Source organism: Bacillus rossius, assembly GCF_032445375.1.
Source record: "Bacillus rossius redtenbacheri isolate Brsri chromosome 9 unlocalized genomic scaffold, Brsri_v3 Brsri_v3_scf9_2, whole genome shotgun sequence".
Classification (NCBI taxonomy): Eukaryota; Metazoa; Arthropoda; class Insecta; order Phasmatodea; family Bacillidae; genus Bacillus; species Bacillus rossius.
In genome coordinates, this window is record NW_026962013.1 from 2,803,208 (window position 1) to 2,811,514 (window position 8,307).

General features: G+C 36.6%; 1 non-coding gene across 1 annotated transcript; it reads right to left on the reverse strand.

Moving 5' to 3' along the window:
- Positions 1 to 7,421: 7,421 nt before the first annotated feature.
- Trnaf-gaa (transfer RNA phenylalanine (anticodon GAA)) lies at positions 7,422 to 7,494 on the reverse strand. Its single transcript has one exon. It is a non-coding gene; the product is annotated as a tRNA-Phe (tRNA).
- Positions 7,495 to 8,307: the final 813 nt, after the last annotated feature.

Genomic DNA, 8,307 nt, shown 5'->3' on the forward strand with positions numbered 1-8,307 from the left:
GCTTGAGTGATAAGTAGAGACAGGAAAAATTCGCGAGTTCATTTCGCGATAGGGTAAAATACAAATAATTAGGCCTATACCTCAGTGCTGCCTCTGCTATTAGCTCACAACTCACCTGGATGTCTCTGGGCCAATGAGAAACACCCAACCAAAGCTTCATCGAATCACAGGCTGCTACGTTGGAACGTCTCACAAGACAGCAGCCCAATGAGTGGGTGACATTTGACCGAGTGTACGTAGAACTATGGAGTTCATCCTACAGGGCATTGAACCCGCGAATTTTTCCGGTCCCTAGTGATAATTAGGGGCATGCATATCTCGCGAAAATATTCCGAGACTAGCTGGAAATTAAAACACTGTGTCATCGTCTGTGTTTCGCAATTGGGTGAGTTTCTTCCAGGCACATGCACACTGTCAGCGCACCAATCACAGTGATTCAGCGTGGAAGCAAACGCGTCCTGAGTGGCTCGCTCAAACAAGGCAACGACTTCTCTATCAGACGGCCGCCAATCACAAGGAAGAAACCCGTGGGCGCGGGCATACCTCATCGCAGTCTTATGGCCGCTCAGATTTTTTTTTCTCGCGAAAATTGCCTGCCGCTACTTATAAGCTGCGGTAGAGTCGGGTGCAACAAAACAAATATACTATGCTCTCGGTCACAAATTGCAGTTCCTGTTGCTGCTTAATGGTTTATTTTTATTTTTGTGGTTGAATGTCAGGATTTCGGATAACACGAAATGTCGGATGAACGATAATCCAATGTACTTATCCATTTATGTTTTATCATTTTTAGTAATAGCTATCTAACACAGTAACTAGGTAGTTTAAATGTTTTTTCCCCAGTTTAAAGTTAAAGACTCCAAGTGTAATTATGAAACGCTTCTTCACTGCACGAGAGTTTCGTAGGCCCGGGGGAGGGGGGGGGGGAAGTGAGAGAGATTGTACTTCTTTGTCCACTGTTTGCTTTCAAATTATTTCCATTTGTTTCTGGTAGTAACAGAATTTTTTTTTTTAAATTTCGGGGGGTAGAGAGAGGTATATATATATATATATATATATATATATATATATATATATATATATCCCAAATCCCCCCCCCCCCTTTTGCGAACGCCATTTCTTTACGGGATTATCTGAAGAAACGTCGGTAGAATTTAAAGATACCATTTTTTCATTAATAAAATAAGTTATACAAAACCCATAAGCATAACCAAATGTAAATTTATGTAATCTGTGAGTACGGAAAAAAATATTTATCATGTTATGGTATCCAGCAAAAATGTATATAATAATTTATTTATATGTCAAGTGTAGTTCCAGGCTGCTTTTTTGACGTGACAACGTCTTATAAATCGATGAACGCCAGCTGCACGCACGAAAAATTGTCACGTTCCGCCTGAGCCGAGCGTGCATGAACCGGCCAACCGACGTGCGAGAAATTCTTCTATAATATCAAACAGGTTAAGGCGGGCTTTTTAAACTAATATTTTGTGATTATATTTAAACAAATTATTTAAATTAAATTTGCAAAAACTGTAAATAATATTTGAAAATTAAAAAGTATGCAATTTTTCATCAATGTTTTCTTATGACGTTATCACATAAAATTATCGTCCGTAAACCGACTTTACAGACAAACCCCCCCTCCCCATTTTTTTTAATAACCTGTTTGTACAATCCCAAGCATAATACGGCATTTAGACGATTCTTATCCAATGAAGTATTCCGAGTCATTGCTAGAGACCGGAAAAATTCACGGCATCATTTCGTGATAGGCTAAAATTCAAACATGTGTACAATTCTGCTGGTTCTGCTATTCGATCGCGGTTTGACTGGAGCTCTCTGGGCCAATGAGAGACTATCGACCAAAGAAGCGTCGTAATCACAAGCTACTCAGTGGAGACGACTCACAATTTAGTAACCAATGAACACACGTATTTACTTCAGAAATCATTAAAAATAATTCTAGTAAAAAGTCCAAAAAGTATTCAGTTGCTACAAAAATTGTTCAAGGGTCTTTATTCTTAGCTCCTGTGTCAGAGTATGATATACAATCAATTATTTCTGAAATTAAAAACTCCAATGCATTGGGTTCTGATAAGATAAGTGTAAACATATTAAAAGAACACAGATATAAATTGTGTAAACCTCTAGCTCATATAGCAAATTTAAGCTTAAGTTTAGGGAAATTTCCTAGACGGCTCAAGGAAGCGATTGTCATACCATTGCATAAAGGGGGTAGCTATGTACCCTCAAATTTTAGACCAATCTCTATATTAAGCAATATTGCAAAAATTATAGAAAAATGTGTTAAAAAACAATTAATGTCATTTTAGGATAACAACAAAATACTGTCTGTAAACCAATTTGGGTTTAGAAAAGGCTTAAGTACAAATTATGCTCTAATTAAAGTAACTAACTTTGTGCACAGAGCCATAGAACAAGATAAAAAATGTATTGGTGTAATTTTGGATCTTGCTAAGGCTTTTGATAAAGTCTCACATAAAATACTTTTAGATAAACTGGATAAAGTAGGAATAAGAGGTTTGGCAAATACTTGGTTTAAAAGTTATTTGGAGGGTAGATCTCAGAGAGTCAAAGTAAATAATAAATTAGGAGACATCCTATATATAAATATAGGCGTCCTACAAGGCAGTGTTCTTGGACCAATTTTGTTTCTGATATATATAAATGATCTATGTAACTTAGACATAACGGGGCAGATAGATTCATTTGCAGATGATACTGCAATTTTATATACATCTGACAATTGGCCTTCGGTTTTTTAAACGGTAAATAACGAACTTAAAAAAGTCAAAGAAATATTAGATGATAGTTTTCTTTCTCTAAACATAAATAAAACCAAATATATTACTTTCTCTGCAAACGTTTCGGGTCAACCTATAGAACATGAACTAAAAATTAACGTATGTAACGAAATAAACGTTAACTGTAAAAAATGTAGTGTCATAGAAAGAGTACAGGATATAAAATACTTAGGTATAGTGCTCGACTCTTTTCTAAAATGGGATAAACATGTTTCTTATCTTACGAACAAGATTCGAAAAATGGTGTATAAATTCGTTGAACTAAGAACAATATTATCTATTGGAGGTATTAGAATGGTTTACTTGGCTATTTTTCAGTCTGTTATGCAGTATGGCATTCTGGCTTGGGGAGGGATGAGTAAAACGTCAATTAAGCCACTTATAACAATTCAAAAACTTATTTTACGAGTTATTTAAAAAAAAAACACATGTACCCATCCAAGGAACTTTTTAAACTATTTAATGTATTTGATATTAAAAGATTGTTTATTAGAGCTGCAATAATTAATATGTATCAAAGGGATAATCAGTTAAATTATATAGATCATAACTATCCTACACGGCATAGACAGAATATAAATTTACAAATCCCTCAATTTCATAAAACAGTATCTCAGAGATCATTAGAATTTTTGCTTCCAAAAATTGTTGTTATTCTTCCTGCAAAACTAAAAACAAAAAATTATTTTCAAATGAAAAAATATGTTAATATTTGGTTACATAATTTAACTGATGAAGAGATGGCTTTAGTATTTAAGTAAGTTTTATATACTGTTATAACTTTGTACCTGTACTTTATTTAAATACTAATTTTTATTTAATTATATTTTCATTTATTCATGTAACAATGATATAATTTATACTTTTTTGTTTATACATAATATTGAATTTTAATAATTTGCTCTTTTTAACTTTCATCTTTATATAACTAATGTAAAGTTTCTTAGGTTATATTATATATATTTATTTCTCAGCTATTATACATTTACAAATGTTTACAATCGTCAAAATACCGCATGTAATTTGAAGTGACTAGATGCACTCACATACAAGCTTGCTTTCGTGAGTGCTAAATTTCCTGGTTAATTAAGTGAATATTGTTAACAAAGTGTAAAAAAAAGGGAAATAAATTATTATTACTTGAGATGTGCAGAGGATAATGGAGGTTATCCTAGAGGTCATTGAATCCGCGAATTTTTCCGGTCCCTAGTGATTGCGCGTAGGTAGGGACCGGAAAAATTCGCGGATTCAATGACCTGTAGGATAGCCTCCATTATCCTCTGCACATCTCAAGTAAACACGTGTGTTCATTGGGTACTAAATTGTGAGGCGTCTCCACTGGGTAGCTTGTGATTACGACGCATCTTTGGTCGATGGTCTCTCATTGGCCCAGAGAGCTCCAGTTAAACTGCGAGCCAATAGCAGAACCAGCAGAATTGTACACATGTTTGAATTTCAGCCTATCACGTAATGAATCCGCTAATTTAGCTCGAAGAAGTGATAGTTACCAGGACGACGACAAAGATGGCGACCACCCCCGGAACTCGACGTCCACTCCGGACCGCGGGCTGTTGAACACTGCCGGAGGAGGGGTAGCTCGCGGAGGGAGGGGGGGGGGAACAATGCCGCCTTGTGTCAATCCCACAATGACGCGAATAAATAAACATTTTCACGTAAAACTTCAAACACTAACCACACAGCAATTCCCCTGTTTAAAACTCATCACACGAACACAAAAAGGCTGAACCTTTTTAAAGGTTGCTGTTAATTAGACTTGAATAACTAATTTAATAGTATGAATTGAAAAAGGCGACAGTTCGTTACATCTGTGTTTCTACTAGGTCTAAAAATGTAAAAAAAATATATATATTTTGATTCAAGCATTAGGCTACACCTGACAGTAAGAGCTACTCTAAGAAATATAAATAAGTATTACTTGCTAGCACGCACACACGGCACTGTCAGTTACTCGTGTGTTGGGGTGGGCTAGGGGTGCGTTCCGCCAATGGGGTTGATACGGGCCCGGGAGGGGGGGGGGGGCACTTCCCTTCGCTCTCGGAACTCCTGACACTCACTCGGCACTCACGCCGCACTCCGCAGAGGCCGGCGTCGCTGCTTAAGAAGTCCGTGGTGCCCTTTCTCGAACCGACGAGAGCAGCTGTGACGAGTCGTGTCATCTTAGGCCGACCCGACGCCCGAAACATCGAGATTAGCGGTGGCCCGAGGAATTCTCAAGGCCGCTCAGCGACAGATAACGGCGCCGAGGCAAGACGTCGGGCGTGGAGCGGGGGAGGTGGGGTGGGTGTACTGGGGTAGCGACGACCCTTGTAATCCGGCCAGGCGCGCGTGGCTTGCCTCACGTCACCGCGGGGCCGCCAGCCAGCTGCGAACCTGGCATCGCGGTCCGGTCTCTCGCGCTCCTAACAACATTATGAGAGCTGCCATCTGGCGGATCCAGGTCAGAGTCACTCCCCCGTGACTCCAGTGAACCCTGCCTCGCTGCGTGCAGACTGTCAGCCGGGGCGGCGTGGAACTGCCACCAAAGACATTATAAAGGCAAGGGAGAGACTCGACTACAGACAATTTTTTTCTGACGTGACAACGTCTAATGAATCGATGAACGCCGGCTGCACGCACGAAAAAGTGTCCCGTTACGCTCATTGTCCCGTTACGCTGTGTCCCGTTACGCTCATTGTACGCTTGCGCCGCGTCTATTCTCTCTTCCACTCGATTGGCCTATGAATCTACTATTATATTAAATAGGTTAAGGCGGGCCTTTTTTCACACTAGGTTTGACCAAAAAAAAAGTCATTTTATCCAGTGTAAGTTGTGACCAAAAGGGAAGGTTGTTCAGCCCCCCCCCCCCTCCCCCCAACCCGCAAGTCTCCACCACTGTCTAGATGTCTGCTCTGATTGATCTGAGGTCCAGTATCTAAGGAACGCTGACACTGTACCGAGTATACATGATTCACATTAAAAATAAACCTTACGAATTTCACGAAACAATGTGTTTTCCGAAAATGTGTCTGAGTTTTGCATAATATGTAGCTTAAATAAGAATGAATATTCCTTTCAAAGAATATAAATACATGTTAGTTTTTTAAAAAAAAAAAAACTTATTTCAGGTCGAAAAACATTACAAAAAAAATCCAAATCGGCATAATTTCAAAAGGCATTAATAGCCTAGAAGCATTCAATTTACGTAAGAATATTAGACAACAGTATTTTGGTTTCGTTCAATTCTTTGGACATACGCCATTGCAGTCATGCACTGTCATGAAAAAAAAAATTAAGAATGCAAACATTAAGAAACCCTGGATAACTTAGCGAACAGATGACACCAGCAAACTAAACATGTATTATTCACAACACAACGATGCTAGCACAAAAGAACACAGTCAAACTTGAAATATCAGACAGCATAAGACTTCCTTGGAAGGAATTTAGTTATAAAAAAATTTGGTTGTCTGTAAAGTTGGTTTACGGACGATAGTTTAACGTGACAACGTCATACCAAAACATTGATGAAATGATTGCATACTTTTATGAATAAAATTGAATCTTTTTATTTTCATAATAAAAGAATAAATACTTGAAATTTTACTAGTAATCAGATTTTCAAAATGCAAGAATAATTAACCTTTATTGCCGAAATTGTTGTTGTAATAATCAATGAAAACCACATTAACTTTTCACTTCACTTTATAAACAGTCGACGAAACAGTTCACGTGTGGATGACTTGTAATTAATTTTAAAAACTGGCGTTTAGCTATTAAGTTTAAATATAATTATGAACAAGTTTTCATATAAATAAATTGTACTAAATATCTATCATCAATTATATGAATCACCATGATTTTTTAGTCAATTGTAACATAACCTATTATTACTGCACTCGCCGACAGCGTAACGGAACAATGAGCGTAACGGAACACAGCGTAACGGAACAATGTGCGTAACGGCACACTTTTTCATGCGTGCAGCCGGCGTTCATCAATTTATTAGACGTTGTCACGACAAAAATAACAGCACAGATGAACACAGTGAGCTAACAACGACGAGACAGTTTTAAAATGAACAGTAAATGCAGGCGGACAACACAACAAACATACGTACACAACCACAACGATGAAATTTGACAGTATTATGGACAACACAGCTACGACAGCAACAACGAACTTTGCAGGCTTCCTACAACGACCAAACAGTTGTAACTTTGTTCGTTGGTGCTGTCGCTGTTGTGTTGTCTATAATACCTGTTTGGTTTCATCGTTGGGCCCATTTAAGTGGTCCAGGGTTTCTTATTTTTGCATTCTTGAATTTTTTTTTTCCGTGACAAACAGAACAAAACTGCAATGGCGTATGTCCAAAGAATTGTATTAAATCAAAAATTTCCCATTTCATGAATCATTTAAATATTATTTTGGTTAATATTCTTAAATGTTGCTTGTGATATGCGGCAACAATTCGTTCTTCCAACACGACTGAAAATTAAATGTCGTCACAAACGAAAGCGTGCAAAAAATTAATTTTCAAGTTTTTATTCGTTGTTATTCAATATTATAAGTAATAATAAAAAGTAAAATTATCTCTGCCGAAACCCGGGATCGAACCAGGGACCTTTAGATCTTCAGTCTAACGCTCTCCCAGCTGAGCTATTTCGGCACTTATTTGAATTGTTCACTAAATATGTATTAGTACATGGAAACCTTTAAATATTTTTATTTTTGAATTATAACTAGTTATTATAATAAAATTGAACGAAAAAAATATGATGAGACAGTGAAAACATATAAAACACCATTAGTCAACCAAACAGTCTATTTTATCCTATTTAGAAAATTACTCACCCATGTTGGTTATATTTAAAGTTAAATTGGCAATAGTAATGTATTGCTGCTATAAGAATTTAAATTGACATTTTTAATTGCATACATAATCGACGAAATTAAAACAAAATATATAAATAAAACCATAGGTCAAAACAAAAAAAAAATTAAACAGAACCCTTAGCATTCAAAAAAACCATGTAACAAAAGTCAAAAAGTCATCGACATAAAAACACAACAATTAAGTACAACGACAATAAATACTGTATATTATAATAGGTATCTTTCCTTATCAATAAAATAACAAGGAACAAAATCAAAAGTAAACAAATACGTACCTACGTATTAAGCGATGTAGGACTAAATAAATTTGTACTTGCAAACAAACAAAAAAAAACACGAAAAATATAAAAACAGCAAAATTAACTCAGTAAAACTAAACACAAGACAATAAAAAAATTCAACACAGCAGGATGACGTAAAAGGCAACACGCCTTTTTTTTTATATTGTGCTGTCCCAGTCGTTCGTAATATTTGTTGACTTCGTGTAGTAGGTAATTGAAAACCTATAATAGTGAAATAACGACTAAAAATACCTTATTAGAAGCAGAATGGAAGTAATATATTCTAAACATATACACCCCCCAAA